Source organism: Protopterus annectens, chromosome 8.part1 (assembly GCF_019279795.1).
Source record: "Protopterus annectens isolate FY-2018-M chromosome 8.part1, PAN1.0, whole genome shotgun sequence".
NCBI classification, from domain to species: Eukaryota; Metazoa; Chordata; order Ceratodontiformes; family Protopteridae; genus Protopterus; species Protopterus annectens.
The window spans coordinates 380,110,406-380,128,516 of record NC_056742.1 but is presented as its reverse complement, the minus strand read 5'-3'; the positions used below and the strand labels follow the sequence as shown (position 1 = coordinate 380,128,516).

Below are 18,111 nucleotides of genomic sequence, written 5' to 3'. Positions count from 1 at the left end.
CCTTTGCCATTATATTTCAGGAATTTAACATTACTTTATAAATACATTATAAAGTCTAAAGGTACAAAGAAAGAAAGAAAGAAACGTAAATAAGGATGAAGTATCATGTTAGAGCAGGGGGGGCCAATAGATGGCCCTAAGGGCCACAATCCAGCCCACCAAAGCATGTTATCTGGCCCTCAGTATGTCCTACAACAAATTGTTTTGAATGTTGGGAGGCTGGCAAAATGGTTAAGGTGTTTGCCTTATTTAGTACAAAGTGTAGGGTTTGATTGTCGCACATGATAATTGGTTAGGCTTAAAATGGCCCACATGGAGCAGTTAGCCTATGAACCCCCCACCCCACACATTGGCAAGTATGCTAAGTGGTCCCTGAATTGTATGGTAAATGGACCCTGAGACAAAAAGATTAGACAGCCCTGTGTTAGAGTAATTTGCCAATGAGTGTGTATGCTAGTACATAGGGGTAAAGTACACAAGTGATTGCTTTTCAAAGTTGTTTAAAAGGTCTTGTGGGAATAAGCTTAGAAAGGAGATGAGGTTGCATTTAAAACAGTAGATGATATATAATAATGAAAGAATGATTAGGACAGTGATTGTGGTGCGTCAATGCTGAAAGGAAGAAAAAAGAATGAAGGAAAAAGAAAGAAAGAAAGAAAGAAAGAAAGAAAGAAAGAAAGAAAGAAAGAAAGAAAGAAAGAAAGAAAGAAAGAAAGAAGTCATGTTATAGTAAGGGGACGCAGACATGATGTACAGAGGCTGAAACATAAGTGTAGGTCAAGTCTGTGAACCCCCCCCCCCATCCTCTTCTTATACCAAAGTCTTTTGAAGGTCTCTAGGTCTGCAGCATGATCCTTAGAGGAGGTCCTCCTGGTTTTCCCTGCCTGCTTGCCCCACGCAGATCCACTGAATTTTTAAAATGGTTATCAGAGATTTATCTTTGTGGGAATTTTTGTGGTAAACTGTATATGTAATTACAATCTCAGTTGAAGATTTGCATCTGAAATGTTCTTCTTGAGGTAATGCCACATGTCTCTGACACAGGTGCTATTATTCAACAATAACTGCTTATTATGCAGCTGTTAAGACATAAAGTGTGAAATGCACACCTCCTTCCTTTATTCAGTTCATGGCTGTTTCACTGACCATTTAAATAAAAATAAATAAATAATCCAGCATTATCTAAAACAGTGTTTGGCATTTTCTTCCCATTGACAATTGCTTGTCAATCTTTGCTGATTTCCTTCCATTGCAGGGGCATATATGGGTATGGTGTCTGTCTTGGATACTACAAAGCATGAGATGATGAACTGTCCCATGGAAGCCACTAGAAACATGGTACTCTAGTCCAGACATCTCTAATGTCCAGATTTTTGCAGAATGTATAGTTTTTGCCTCATATTTTTGGTCTGCACCTCATAAAGTTTGTAGTTTTCTGGCAAATCACTAAGGATTAAAATCAATAAATAATGATATACATTTGTGTTTCAGACTTTGTACCTTTCAGAATGCATGTTAACAGGAATCATGTTATTCTAACAACTTTCTAAGTTTAAGAAAGCGGCATTTTAAGTCTGACGCTCTGGGGTTTGCCACCCCCATTGTTTTAGGCTTTGTCCTCATTTTTTGTGCTAAGAAGTTGAGAGGTGTGCACTAAACTGGGCCAGATAAACAGCCTTTTTTCTCTTTTTTTCTCATGATAAGCTCATTTGAAATAGGATAAACGCTTTTGAACAAAATACACACATCTACTAAATCTAAAAAACACGTGCCTCTTTTGTGCGTGGCGCAATGAAGAGAAAATACAAACAGGAACTGTTCTGTGAGAGCATGTCTGTGTTTTTATAACATTTATGTAATACATTTTAAATCGTTGCATTTCAGCCGGAATTCACCACTCAAATGAAGCAAACTTCAACCATTTCTATCTAAACGTTCGTATTTGGTACCTTACAAGTAGTATTTCGCAAAAAAAATATTTATGGCACGTTGTTTTATTTCTTATATTCACGATGAAATAATGTATGGCCTTCATCCTACACCTCCATAAAAATAAGCCTTAATCAACTGAAAAACATGATCTCCTGCTCAGGCTATTAGTTTATTGATTGTGAGCAGCTAATTAAAGTTTTTTTTTATCTTTATTGACTAAAGCATACATATATATATATATATATATATATACACCAAAAGATGAAAACACTTAATAGCACACCAGATATGGAGAAAAGCGAAACACGTGAAGAGGAGAGGAAACATACCAATAAACTCCCCAGATTTTCGCAGAATGCCCTGATTTTTGGTTCATATTTTTAGTCTGTTCCTCATAAAATTTGTGGTTTTCTGGTAAGTCACTGGGATGATCTGAGGAGTGAATTGACTTAAGAAAGACATATATTTGAGTTTAAGACATCAAATCCTTCAGAACATTTTTGTTAAAACAAATACTGGTCCTCTAGCAACTTTCTGAGTTTATAAGAGCAATATTTAAAATATGTCCCTATTTTGAGGCCTCCCCCTTTTTGTTGGGCTTTGCCCAGATTTCTTGCACTAAGAGGTTGAGATGTATGAGAGGAAACCGCAAAATCTTTCCAATACCTGAAATGCATTTAAACCAGTTTGTGACAAAAAAAACAGCACCTAAATCCAAGTGCAATACCTCCATCTAAAGTATTATGTATTATGTAAAGTTTCCAATGCTACTTCCAGTTTGCTCGACAAGAAAAAAAGTATACGCTTTCTTTCTTTTTAACGGGGTGCTTTTATTCATTTTCTGTAATATTACCCAGTCAACGTAGTCCCTTGTAATAGTGTGTATATTTGAAATATTTCTCTTTTAAATTTAAACATGCTACAATTCGTACCTCTCAACCGTTCTTGATTTTACAGAATGTCACCGATTTTGGCCCCAAATTTGCCCTATTCTTCGGAAAATGTTGCATTTTCTGGTAAATCACTGAAATTACTATCAGTTCAATGTCAGGCATTACATTTTCATGTCTTATTGTTTTGATACAAGACCTTTTTCGGTTAAATGTCAAGTGAAAATGGTGTAATATTTAACAATGTCCTTGATTACAGGCCGTTGTCTCCCCGTGTTTTTTTTTAACTTTGTCCAGGATTCCGCAGCAAAAAAAAATGAGCGGTATGAATAAACTACGATAAAGAGTTGTAATCATAGCAATAACGCTGAATCTGCGTGTGAAATCTCTCGGGATAAGAGGCCAGGTACATTACAATGACACATTTCTCCAATGCTTACCTTTAAGAACAAGGCACAGACAAATTTTCTTACTCATTTTTCTTCTTTTCCTAAATTCCGGGACGACACCATAGACCCCCTCCTATCGCCACGCCCCTTTGACTTATATACTGGAGTCATGCACTCACTTAAACGTAGGAATCACTAGATCCCGCTCTTACATTGGAAGCATTCAGTCTCCAGATGTGGAGAAGAGTGGCAATTGCAAATAAAAATATACATAATCATCGGCCTATACAATAGGAAGGACTCGCCCTGGAAAATGATTTATATATACAAGGACAATATGCATCAAGTTCAGTTCGGTTTCTTGCCGCATGTAACCGTGTTAGGTATAATGGCTGTCATGTATACGTCTTACATTTTATAAGTTTCCTAATTTTGCTTGGCTAAACATATATAGTGACTTGCTATAAAGAGGGTCTTGTAAATGTATTTGAAAGCTCAATAAAATTCCATGACATAAATCAGCAAACTCTATATCGTGCCTCATTTCAAAACTATTTTGGAATAACTGTCACAGTTAGGTGAGGTGTATTCAGGTGATATGTAACTATTACAAGGTATGCTTACAATGTGCGGTATACGCCAGTGGCACTGCTGTATTTTCCATTGTTTAATTGCATCATCCTTCTCCGCCTTTAGTAGAATGTCTAGATTTTTGCCTCATATTGTTGGCCTGTGCGGTTTTCTGTTTGTTGGCTTTTCCCGGTTATGGGTCGCCACAGCGGAATTCCGGTCCGCTAATGATTGGTAGTTGATTTTTACGTACCAGCTTGTCAGGCCTGACGCATAATCTTCAACGAAGGTACGCCCATTCACGCATGTTTCCACGCAGAAGACGCTTTAGCTGAGAATCGAACCGGATAGCGTCTCACTGTGAGGCGACAACGCTACCGCAGCACCACCACCGCGTGGTTTTCTGCAAAGTGACTAAATGATGGCATACTAAATAGCCTTTAGAAAATGCATGCTAATGCAAAATATTTTGTAGCAACTTTCAAAATTTATATGACTAATCTTTAAAAACTGTCATTGATGTGGGGCATTTGTCCACATTTCTTGCACTCTTGCGCTTAAGGGTTTCATCCTTATTTCCAGAAACGGGAGTTAACGCACTGCCATACCCATGAAATTGAATTAAGAGAAATTATTAACTTAAATCCATTATACCCATATTATTTCCTATTACCTGAAAAAGGTGCTGAAGGTTCTAGTAACCAGAACTGTAATCTATTACATCAGGACCTCCCCGGGAGGTCCGCGCAGATGTGGGCGTGGCTTGCATGTTTGACTCTCATCATGCATACAGATTAACCTTTTCCTCAATGCAGTGCGATCTTGGAGTTGTTATATTTAATTTGCAGAGGGTGTGGGGGTGTAGGGGGACTTACCTCGCTATAAAAACGTAAAAACAAAAATTCATTAATTGCAGTCCCTCCAATCCTGGCTAACGTGCCAAATACTTCATGAATATTCATGTAGCAGGGTTTAGGCGGGACTTGCTACTGCGCACCCGAGGTAACAGATCGCCACGAGATCAATACCCTCTTCAACGATTACAAGCGAACACTTAAAATAAATAAGGCATGTTTGCCGGTTCAAAGGATGTGCAATCCCGTCTTAGAAGGCTTTAAGGCTGGTTTGTGGAATGGCTTTTGAAGTAGAGCTCTCATCTGTCCCTGATTTTGCCCAATGTCCCCAATTTTAACGTGTTTTTTTTTTTAATCTGGTAATCTTCTGAAGATTACAGGCAGTCTGTAATAACAGGCATTACACTTTTATACTTTTCATACTTCAGAAAATGGTTGTTGGTGTAAAACCTGCAGGTCTGTTAACCTTCTGAGTGAATTAGTGTAAAATTTAACAATTGTCCGGATGTGGGGCTTTTGTCCCTCATTATTTTTAGCTTTGTCCCTGATCCTCGGGCAAAGAACTTTAGAGGTATGATTTTAAACAACTGTGAATGCTTATTTCATCTTCAGTTGCAGACATTTTAGTCCATGCAATTTCAAGAAAGTAGTAAACAGGAAGAAAGAATAAATAAAGCGACCCACAAACATTTCGATGTGTCCGAGTTTATTTCATTCATTCCTTTATTTGTATGTGTTTAGGGAAAGCACCGGATGAAGTTTTCGTTTGGTTTGAGTACAAATAAAAAGTTCAAGTGTCTTACTAACACCTTGTGACTTTTTTATCCTGATGGCTGTCGTAGGTTATATAGTCACACTACTGATTCAATGGCAGTAGAATGCAGCTCGGTTGTGATGTATTTATTTTGCTTAATGCTTAGAGTAAGCATTTAAGAAACGACGGAGATGCCCACTAACGAAATCAATCAAGTCAACAACCTGTTGTGCAATATATAGCTGATAACAGAGCACTGAATATGCCCTTTTTAATATCAATAGACCGATAGAGCTAATTTTTGAGCTGTTATGAATATTTTTCTTTAATTCTGTTAAAACCTTATTTGTACATGTAGATTACTACCGACATAGTTAGATTATGTTTTATAACGACTGGTTTTGTGCCCTCAAAATGGAGGCGAGGATAATTATTTTGTATCATAAAGATGGCGATTATGTAAATTCCGGTAACCGTTAAGTATTTTTTTTTTTTTTTTTGCAAAACTCATGCGGATTTGTGAAAGCAATACCTGCGTTGTTTTCAGCAAATATAAAAGCAACAACGTGCGCAGTTTCCTTTTTCGATCAGAATTTCTGTATAACGGTTTCCAGTAAGTGCTTAGCCGGTTGCAAAAAAACATATTCTTGTCTTTTTGTAGGAAATAAACCTTTTCACTGCAGAAAAATAATACTCAATGCGACACCATTGTGAGGCTGACTTAAAGGCTGATCATCATTTTCGGTATCACTTATTTATGCTGTTCAGGGGTGTAGCTGGGTACAGTCTTTGCACTCCACTAAGTACGTTTTTAAGTCTGTATATTAGAATCGATGTGGCTTGCTGATATAGCAAAATTTATAGAATTGACCAAACTAAAGCAGGTCAAACAGTTCTCTACTAACTTGAACTTGCTTAGAGAGATTGGGGTAATCGTCTGGAGGAAAAGAGCTAATAAGTGTGTATACATTTATGAAGCACGTGGGGAACATCTATAGAAATGTGTGCATTATAAATGCAAAGCAGGTTGGGGCACAGTACGAAACTGCATGTACAAAGTGAAGTTTCTGTCCTCAATCCGTACACATTCTCCTTAGCTATGAGCGGTTTTACTCCGCGGGTGTTTAATGTTTTCAAACAACCCCACCACTCATACAAAAACTTGTCAGGCCACAGGACACGCCAACACACTTTTACTAGTACATGCTTTATTCTGAGTTATATTTGTCAGTGGAATATGCACTGCGGACTATCTGCATGTAATCTGGGTATATAACATGGAGTCGTGATGAACTGACGCCTGTGTTAGATAAAGTGCTAGACAACATTAGGGGGACCCAAATGAAACCCTTACCTTATATGTGCGATACTGCCTTCTAGATGCTTAGTTAAAAAAAAAAACGACATGCATATTGGTGGATAAGATCAATAAGTACATTATTGTTGATTATCATTTTTTAACAATTAGAAAGGAGATGATGCAGACTAATTATTCAGGATAAAACAGTAATGTTTGAACTCCTAATAAATATTGATTCGAATTTTGAAACGATATAGTGATTATTAGAACTTTTTTTCTCTGTGTACTACTAACTAGTATGTTGTTATAAGTACATTAGAACGTGCAGATGCTTATATAAGTAAGTATAGTAAAACACTGGAGTTTAGACAGACAGCGAGAAATATACAGAAAAAGTTTCATACGTGTGCGGGCAGAGGGAGTACGGAAGTAGCGTAAGCGCCAGGTACGCCAAAGTAGACAAGTGTGAAGCCCAGGGGGTAAAATGTGGAAGCAGTCGCTCCAGGCGGGGAGTAACTTTACTGCGTTTCGGGGGTAAGCATAAACTTTTGGGCGGGTTTTCAAAAGCCTGTTTAGGGTTAGTCATGGCATTTTACCTTTAGGGGCAGAGTTTTAGGGTTGTAGTGGATGTTTTAGGCTTGGGAATGGAGTTTTAGGGTTGGGAGCATGGTTCTCAACTGTCCAGATTTTCGCAGAATGTCCAAATTTTTGCCTCATATTTTTGATCCGTTCTACAAAAAATGTGATGATTTCTGACAAATCACCGAGGACTGACGTCACTAAATAATGGCACACATTTGAGTTTCAAACTTCATATCCTTCAGAAAAATGCATGGTAACACAAGTCCTGGTATTCTAGTAATAGTTTATACGTTTATAAGAGCAATGTTTACAATCTGTTCCCATTTGGAGGCATTTGTCCCCCATTATTTTACGCTTTGTTCATATTTCTTGTGCTAAGTGGTTGAGAAATATGGTTGGGAGTTTTAAGATTAAGGATAGGGACATATTTGGAGTTATGGAGGGGGGGGGTTCGGATTGGGGATAAATTCGGCGTTTTAGGGTTATGGGTGTGGTTTTATGATTAGGATTGGGGCTGTAATTTCTGGTTAGGGTCAGGTTTTACGCTTAGGGTTAGAATTTTAAGATTAGGGATCGAGTTTTAGGACCAGGGTTACTGACGGAGTTTTAGGATGAGGAACGTGGTATTAGTTTTAGGCTTTAAGCATTTTTAAATGGAATCGGTTGCTTACAGCGAGTAAACTGAAGTATGTAAGCGAGTTATGCCTGCCCTCACATACTTCATTTTATATTGGAAGTCCTAATCATGTTAGTAGGTATTAATACGCACTGGAGACTTAACTGAAAGAGGAAGTGCAGCGAAGATACTCTGAGACATTTGATTTTTGTTTGGACTTATGTCAGCTCAGTTAACTGGTAACAATGATATTCCTTTTAAATCAACGGATGCTATTGCATTTTGCATAAAAAGTAAGTGGTGAAGGAATTGAATGTATTTTGATAATGACCGCCTGTTTCAGCTGTTTTTTTTTTTGTTTGTTTGTTTTTTACCTCTTATATCAGTGGCCATTGCATTTATTTTGATAAGGGGAAACTAGTTTTTGGGTAGGAGAAATCTGAAGTTGGGAAGATTCATGATGATTGTTTAAGAATAAAAGAAGATGGTTTAACTAGACTAATTCTGTTACCTGTTGTTATGTGGGATTTTTACATTTCATATTGCTGGTGACTGAATATACATTCTGTACATTGGAGGAATAATGTTCTGTACTTAAAGTTAATAACATATGCTTAAAACTCACTTATTTCAGATGTATTCATTCAGAGAGTGTGGGAGGGGGGGGGGGGGGGTATCACACACCAAAAGTAGCTGTCAGAAATAAACGCCTCTGCTGACCTTACCGATTATAACACTTTTGTATTGAAAATGAATAATGTGAAAAAGAAAACAGACATATTCAGATGCACTATATCCATTTGTGTTCTAAATAAAATAAGACTAAAACGTATTGCTATTATTGTTGTTGTTATTATTATTCATTCTCAACCTGAGTAGGGTTAACACCTGTCCCTCTTTGTGAGGGACAGTCCCACTTTGGGCAGTTGTGTCCTGAAAAAAAAAAACTAAAAATGGCAAATGCCCTGAGATTTTCAGACAAAATGTATTTCTTAAGTTTTCTTTAATAGTTGGAGAAAACAGCTATTTTGTATGTGAAACACCTAACTATTATATGAAATAGCATAAGCAACTCAAATGCTACAAAAATAAGATTTTATTTTGGCAAAAAAAAGTGAAGTTCTGTCCTTTGCACTGGCCGTGGGTATGTTTTGTTCTGCAAAATCTCACATTTCTACAAAAAAAGTCCCACTTTGGGCATTTGAAAAGGTGGCAACACTAAGCCTGAGCAAGCCATGAACGCTATCTGCGTGTGATGCATTGGAAAATTTGCTATGCACGAAGTACAGCGATGTCAATGACACCATAGTATGTTTTAATTTTTTTTTTATTATTGTTGGCAAAACACGAACTTGTGAATACACTATAGCAGTACGGTAATGGGTTAAAGTCTGCAGTATGTGGTTAGCAGATACAGCTTGACACACGAACGTGTTTGTAAAGATGTGAAGTGAAGGTCAAGAGCTTTCTAGCTTCCTCGCTTTATGTAGCCCCAACCTTGTCTTGCTGTGGTTCTACACGTTTAACCGGTTTGTTCGTTTATGTGTTTTTGATTTTTACTAGCTAGCTTTACATGGCGTCTCCAATTATTTAGTGATTAGTAAGAATACTTCGGAATTGGACGATACAAGAAGCACCCAAAGAGACCCCTTACTTCATTGCACCTTCTCCATCCGAAATCGTATCCATCTGCAGCAAAGGCCTGTGTGAAACAGAGTTGTGCTGGAGACGCACACAATAACGCTTAAAATAAGTGCACACAAGCTATTTAATACTTAAACTGCATTGTGAATTATATGCATGTTTGAAATAAGCGCTTTTCCGGATAATTGCATAGACCACAGACTTTCATTTACACGCGGCCTTGTACCTTTTGACCATACATCAAGTTACAGATCAAATTTTCTTATCTGAAACTATCACTTCTTACGTTGACCCATCTGTTTAAACGAAGACACGCTGCACATGCTGTTTCTTACTCGGATTACCTGAACATTTCCCAAGCAGGTAATTTAAAGAGAAATAAAGGTAAGTACAACATGGGACGCTAGTTAACGAAGCTGCAGTTTCTATGCAATCGGCAATTATTACTCATGAAGTTTGAAAGTTATTACTATACCTTTGAAAGCAGAATCAGTAATGGCGCATCTCCTAATATGATATTTCTTTTTGTACAGAATCGAGATGGATCCGAGACTAGGGACAACTTAGCCTTGTTGGAGTAGAAACTAAATAGAGGCGGTCCTCTGACGCACTAAAGCTGCATGTGTGATGAATTGGCGCCCTCTGGTGGTCACTTTGCTGATGAACGCGACAGGGTTAATTTGTATGCTGAAGTTTCATTTGAATTTTAAACTTTCATTCGAAGTCATTCAGTCAAGAGATTATGTATTTTACATAATACTAGTTTGCAGTAATTAAGGCTGTTATTTTATTACGGTATAATCACTAATCGCTTTTTAAAGACACTTCAACATGGAACGGCTATAGTTGACACCTTTTACAATGCCCCAAGTGAGATATTTTTTGTAGAAAAAACAAAACATACCCACAGCCAGTGCAAAGTACAGAACTTCACTTTTTTGCCAAAATAAAATCTTATTCTTGTAGCATTTGAGTTGCTTATGCTATTTCATATAACATTTAGGTGTTTCATATACAAAATAACTGTTTATGCAACTATTAAAGAAAACATAGGAACTATGTTTGCCATAAAACAGGCCATTTGACATTTTTTCGATTTTTTTTTCACTAGGCACAACTGTCCAAAGAGGGACTGTCTCTGGCAAAGTGGAACAGCTGGTAACCCTTGGAATTAGGGTTATCCAGTACGCAGAACAGCTTACTTTGCCTTTGTGAGTAATTTCATATATAGTAGCCATCAATTCAATCTCAAAAAATAAATAATAATAATAATTACGTTTCTCTGTTGTGATTTTTCCCACAAAAGTGACTAGACTACATGCTTGTCAATTAATCCTCCTAAGTTTTCCTCAGTACAATTTTTGTTTGGACATTTGCGTGTTTCTTTGAAAAAAGGCTAATGTCCTGAGGACATATGAGAAACAATGTTTTATACTCTTCCGGTAATAGCTGCAAAACAGCTTGTTTGTATCTGGAGTATCTTAATATGATATGAAATAACAGAGGCAACTATAATTCTACAATATTGCGGTTGTTTTGGAGAAAAAAAGTGTTAACCATGCTGCCTTCTATGAGATGTGTGAGCAAGGTTTCTCCTGCAAAATACCGGATTTATACTAAAAAGTCTCACTTTGGGGAATCAAATAGTCGGCAAACCTCCCCGCTTTCCTTTACATTGTAAAGGCTACTATTTAAAAAGGATAAGAGTCAAAATAGCTAGTGTAAAAATCCATTACTTGCAAAGAGCACTAAGTGCAGTGACATTTTTTTATTTTATTTATTTTACATTTGTTGACCGGGCTAGTCTAACTGGATACATGTCCATTTTCAGTAGAGGCCCGGAGAGAAAAGCTCCAAGACACTAAATACAATATAGAAAGTTGCAACAGTCCAAGCTTAAAAACAGCTATTGTTAATAAAAACTACAATACTCATCATGATCATAACACAAACAGTAAAATGTAATGTGCAAGAGATGTTACTATATACATATATTTAAATTGGAATAACATGGTATTTTGGTTCTTTTAAGGATAAGTTTATAAAGGTGAAGAGTATTCATTAGTGTAAAGGAAGAAAGTTAGTCAGGGTTATCTTGAATAAGGTTTGGTTCTCACCTTTGAGGGGTACATTGGCTAGGGTTAAAATGGCCCACAGGGGCAGGTAGGCTAGTGATTACCTATTATTATCTGTTAAATCACTGAAGACAGGACATATCAGAATCGACTCTAAACATTGGCAAGATCATAATCCTTGCTTGACAAACGAGAGAGGGAGATTATTTAGGAGAAACCTTACTCACAAACTATACAATCGACTTTTGTCGCAACAGTTAGCCACGCACTTTTTGGGATTACTGACTTTCTTCTGGAAGTTATACAATCTAATGCCTCATCCGTAATTAAATAGTAAACAACCGCATATTGTATTGTACAACAAGATACTGTAATTAAAAAAACATGAAAGTGAACGTCTCTCTAATCTTTTTGACGTAATTTTAAGAGGTCCATGCTTTTCAAAGTTCAGAGTTTGAGAATGAGGTGAGGCTGAAGTAGCATTAAGCCCAATCTGTGTTTTACTTCACCAGTAATTGAGACAACACACATATGTGAGTAGTGAGTTGGTACCTTTCTTCCACTTGTAGTTAAAGCATAGCTCTCAACAGCCCCTGATTTTGCAGCACGTTCCTGATTTTACATCATACTTTCGCCCTTTCCATCATCGCTATCGTCATCTTCATCATCATTGCTATAATAGTTAAGGTGTTTGCCTCGCAAGGTACAAGGTTTGGATCTCACCTTTGAGATGTACATTGGCTAGGCTTAAAATGGCCCACAGGGGCAGGTAGGCTAGTGATAACCTATTATCATCTGTTAAATCACTGAAGAACAGTTAATTTATAATGCCAGAAAATGCACGTCAGTGTAACACTTGTTATTTCAGCTTCAGTGGCATAGAGTAACATTTAAAACTTGCCCCGCTTGTAGGCTTATGACCCCCGCTTTTTTCTCTTTTTCTTATCCCATTTGTCTCTGATTATTAAGCAAAGAAGACGAGTGTTGTGCGTGTGCTAAAGCGTACTTGGAGTCAGAAACTGAGTGACATCACACTACCTCACAACAGATTGTTGCATAATTGTGTTACCTGAAATAGAGAATAACGTTTGAAACAAGCACGTTACACTGCACTGAAAACCATTTTGCTACCTGAAAATGCGTAGTCAAGACAAAATAGAAAGAGGGAGGGGAGGAAAAATACTTAACTAAAGCTTTGTGTGTTAGAGGTGGGCATACCTCTCAACCTCTTTGCGAAATAAATCTGGACAAAACCTAATGTAATGGAGGAACAAAAGGATAAACTTAGGAACATATTTTAAATATTGCTCTTATAAACTTAGAAAGCAGATAGATACTGTGTTTTGTGTTAGCATGTATTTTGTGACAGATACAAACTTTGAAACTCAAAATTTTGTGTCTTTAGTCTTTTGTCGCCTCACAGTAAGACGCTGTGCGGTTCGATTCTCAGCTAGAGCGTCTTCTGCGTGGAGACATGCGTGAATGGGCGTACCTTCGTTGAAGGTTGTGCGTCAGAGCTGGCAACTCGGCACGTAAAAATCTACTGCCAATCATTAGCGGACCGGAGTTCCGCTGTGGCGACCCCTAACTGGGAAAAGCCGAAAGACACAACAACAACAGTCCTCAGTGATTTGCAAGGAAAACGCACGTTTTATGAGGAACAAACCAAAAACATGACACAAAAATCTGAACAGTCAATGTTTGATTTTTCACCTTTGGAAGAGAAAATGGCTAGGCTTAAAATGGCCCACAAGGGTAGCTAGCCTAGTTTACCTATGAACATAAATAGCTTAGCATAGTGGAGAAAAACGCGGCCTCTACAGTCTCGATTTGCGCATCACCCTCCATTTGCTCTGTAATCTCTCCAGTGCGAATAATCCTTTCAACTGTCCCTGATTTCGCAGAATGCCCCGGAGTTTGTCTTGTATTTTTGGTATGGGTCTTGTAAAAATGTATGATTTTTATATCAAATCTTTAACGACTGCGATGCAGTCACTAAATAATGTCAGACACTTGAATTTTGCACTTTGTATACTTTAGAAAATGCACAACTTTTTGTGTATACAATAACACTGTATGAAGTGTTGTTATATTTACAATCCTATTATCCGACGTTTGGTCTTTTTTTTTCTATTTGTTCCTGATTCTTGACCTAAGAGGCTGATAATTATATGTGGGTCACTATTCAAGGCACTTAACCAGACAGTGCTCCAGGGCTGAATCTGAAAATGATAACTAATAAGTAAACACAGAAGAAAGAGACAGTAAGTAAAAAAGGCTAAAGGAAGGAATATCTACTAGAAGAAGCTGCCTGTAATTGTTTTCCAACACTGGGTAAATTGTTTTAGGGTTGATTTACGGTAATCGGAATATTTACAAGTACTACGTATAGCCATCTCGCTGCCAAGAAAACTCCACCCAGTAAATCTTGTACATAATTCCACAATGCTTGAAATGTTGTGAATACTGCTATTTCTTGCTATCCCTTTTCTATGTGTACTTACTTTGATATGTATTTTTATCACGTCATTTATCACTTTTGTCATTTACGTTTCATTGCGTTATACACTTTGCTTCTCTGGAGTACACAGGTCATGGCCAAAAAGGGTCAGCTGACTTACCTATTTATAAAATTTCAAATCAACCAACAAACAAATAAAAAATGGCACAAAGATCCAACAATTGTTATGGTTATTATCTTACTGAAGCAGGACCCCATCTACTGTTTATCGTGTACTCAACTGTTTCAACCTTCTACTAAAATCAAGCAACTGTAGCTCATTTTCAGAATTAAAAAAATGTCTTCCCTAATGTATTCAAGCTGTATTTGTTAGCTCTTTGACTAGACAGTTGCTTAGTTAACTAGTTATAATATAAATGCATTTGGCCAGAGCCAGACATAAAAGTCACTGGCCTTTTGAAACTCCTAAAGAATGGGACCCCCCCAATCAAATACTGTATGATCAGGAATTGTGTCACAAGAACTGAGCTAACTTGCAAGGCATGACATAACTCCTTTACACTCAAAGAAGTTTCTCAAAACATCAGGCGAGTTAAGAAAATACTTCCTACAAAATCCAAACTTATAAACCAAGTTTGCTAAAGTAATGTATGTTCTGAAATATTTGTTGGTACAAATGTTTACTATGATTTGTATTATACAATTAGAATATGTTTCACCACTCTGTTACAGACTTTTTCAAGATGGTTGATGCTTGGCATTTTACACCAGCTGTCGTTATAACGCAACCAGTAAATGTACTGGTTTGCATACCAATGAGTAGTTTTACATATAACTTTAATTAAACATCGTTTACGTGAAAAGGAGTGGGAATGGCACATATGCCAAACCAGCGATGAAACTGATAAGGAGAGGACTAGAGTAAATCGTAAGAAGTATGAATGCGTACCTACTACCAACAACATCACCAAGTTATTAAAATTAGTCCAGCCATAAACTTCAAGAGAAATATGTATCTAAAACAATTTATTAAACAACTCCAAGACAGGCCTAAATGCAACAGAGAATATATTAAACGCAAAATACAAACAGGTTTTCTGCAATCTTGAAAATGTTCAAACTGTTAAGTGATATTTACAGCAAGCATGTGTAACTAAGCAGACCTGGAGCATTATATGCATGTCATAGTTCGTTTTCAGACTCCTAGCTTATTTAGCATTTTTTTTTTGCTGTTGTTTTTCAGAACTGCATTCTACACCCACCCCCTGCGTGTTTATAAATACTGCTTCCTAATAAACAGAATCTTAACGTCCTTTTAATATCTTAATGTCTTTACGTTTGAATTCCACCTAACTGACCGAGTTAACATATCGGCAAGCTTCCTCCTTGTTATACAGTCATATTCCAAACACCTAAACTCAAAGTTGGAATATCAAAGGAGAATATCAAACAACAAATACCCTGCATGAATACCCAGTTGTAGCATTATATGCAGTAAATATAAAACAGTGAATCGCGTCATTACTGAGACCACGTTTCTCCGCCATTTTACTGTGAAATTTTCAGAAAAACGATCTTCGGACAGACAAAAATGTTGGATAGTTTCTTATATTATGCTGAATTAACTACAGACTCACCATAATAATTTGAAAGCATTCCGACTTCCGATGCTTCCACGATTTTTAACCCAGGAAAAATTAATTCTATTATATGCATAAATATTTAGACATTTTACTAAAGTGTTTTATCCGTTTAAAAACACAACATACAGAAAAAAACACCCTATTCCAGTCACCCTAAAATTCCAAACGGTGTACCTCTCAAATAACCACCTTTTGTTGCTACACAATCCAACACACTTTGGTAAAGTAAGCTGCAATCTTAACTCATAAATACTTAAGAAAACTTATACTAATAATTCAACAATCATAAACTTTCCTTATTATAATATAATTAGATCAGCAGTGATTAGATCGCTTTTCCAAACAGTTTATAATTAGATAAAGTGACAGACCACCTGAAGGGCACTATATGTAAATAGGTATATATGTACGATCTGTATCACTCTCTTTCTATCCATCTGTCTTTGTGTGTGTATGCAATATGTGTATGTATGAATGTGTGTGTGTATGCATATGCATGCGTGTGTGTGTGCATATATGTGTATGTATAGATATATACGTGTGTGTGCATATATGTGTGTGTGTATAGATATATGTGTGTCTGTGTGTGTGTATATATGTATGTGTTTATGCATATATGTGTATGTATAAATATATACGTGTGTGTGTGTATATGTGTGTGTATACGTGTGTGTGTAGGCGTATATGTGTATGTATAGATATATGTATGTTTGTGTATGTATGTGTGTGCATATGTATGTCTGCGTGTGTGTGAGAATATGCATATATGTGCATTTATATGTGTGTGTTCCAGTTTAGCTGAACAGATTTTAAAGTAATATTTCACTTCCGTGACAGTTTAATGAAACAGTTTAATCCGAAGGGGGTAACGAGCAAATAGAAATTAATCAGAAATTAAATAAAATGGGCTTGAGACAGAGGGACAGCTGTGGTGGTGGGAGTAGTTATTTTGAGAGCTGTGCAGGAAACAGTGCAAACGCTTCTCTGAACAAAATACAGTTTTATGTTTATATGACGTTTTAAAATAATTCGGCATCCGCAGTTTCATAAAGAATAATTCTGCAACACATTTCTGACTAGTGGCTACTAACAGTAGTAGGCCAAGGTTTGGCTTTTATAAAAATGGCATCGTGCTCTTCATTGGAAACACATTATTTTCCATGACATGTATTTTCTTCTCTAAGTTTACTCACAACCCATTTGTCATTTACTGCAGGACCTTTTGCTCCAGAGGCCACGACGTAATGCTTTTGTTGGAGTCTTCACTTTTATGGATTAGTCAGTGTGAAATTATGAACAAAAATGAGCAACGAAAACCAGGATACTAAAGTCTTCTTCGTTAAAAAATGAAAAGTTGAAAGGATGAATGAATGAATAATAAACGAAGTAACTACATAAACGAACAAACAAACGGATGCACATTTAACTGCTTACTAATTCCAAAGTAAGATCCGTTTGAATTGCGATTGTTTTACACAGGTGCAATATGTTTTACCACTCTTGCTCAAATAAAAATGTCTGCCTAAAGAACATTGGCGATAAAAATGCACTGTTTGGAATGGTAATATCCGCAGTTTTTTGTAATACAATGACTGGTTGTACTCGTTTACAAGTTAAGAATTGTTACTGTCTCATAACTTCAATAAAATGTGCATTTTTTATACTGCTGAGTTTCTAATTAATAATAATTTTCGTTCTGCAATTGAAAATTTAATAAATTATTTTAATTACAACATACTTTGCGCTTTGCCTAGTTTTAATTCTGTTTACAAATATGCGTCTGCCTTCCATTTTTAATTTGGAAAAGCATGAAGAATGGTGCATTACTAGTGGATTGCAAGCCAGATTTAAATTTTGCACTTAAATTTTGCACATTATCGAAGTGTCATCCATAGCTCTCCACCTGTTGGATCGAGAATTTTAGACTTTTCCAAAAATAAGGGGGGGGGGGGGCGAAGGCACAACAGTAGGAACAGTATTTAAATATTGATTTTAGAAAGATTGGAAGTTGATAGCATAACCATCATGGCGTTAACATACATTTTCTGAAGGGTATAAATTCTGAAACTAACTGTTTTTCATTATTTAGTGACTTGAATCCTCCACGATTTGCCATAAATCCACATATTTAACGTGGACAGATAAAAAAAAATGAGCAAAAAATGTGATCATTCTGCAAAAATTTGGACAGGTAAGAGGTACGGTGCCAGCAAACAACAAAAACAAAATTGTGTGATCACTTAGACAGAAACACACACCTCTTAACTGTTTGGGTTATGAAAGGGCAGACTATAACCACCAAATACTGACAGCCATGTTTATGTGTTGAACTTAGTATTGATTCAGTGAAGGCCATAGCGGCGTCCACGATCTAAAATGTGCTTAAGTAGTCGGTGATTGA

At 36.7% G+C, this 18,111-nt stretch overlaps 1 long non-coding RNA gene across 1 annotated transcript in view; it reads left to right on the top strand.

Moving 5' to 3' along the window:
- Positions 1 to 17,373, top strand: part of LOC122810367 — a 54,735-nt gene extending 37,362 nt beyond the window's left edge. Inside the window, exon 2 of the long non-coding RNA XR_006366090.1 lies at positions 16,927 to 17,373. This is a non-coding gene — a long non-coding RNA (uncharacterized LOC122810367). The remainder of the gene's footprint in view (positions 1 to 16,926) is intronic.
- The last annotated feature ends 738 nt before the right edge of the window (positions 17,374 to 18,111 follow it).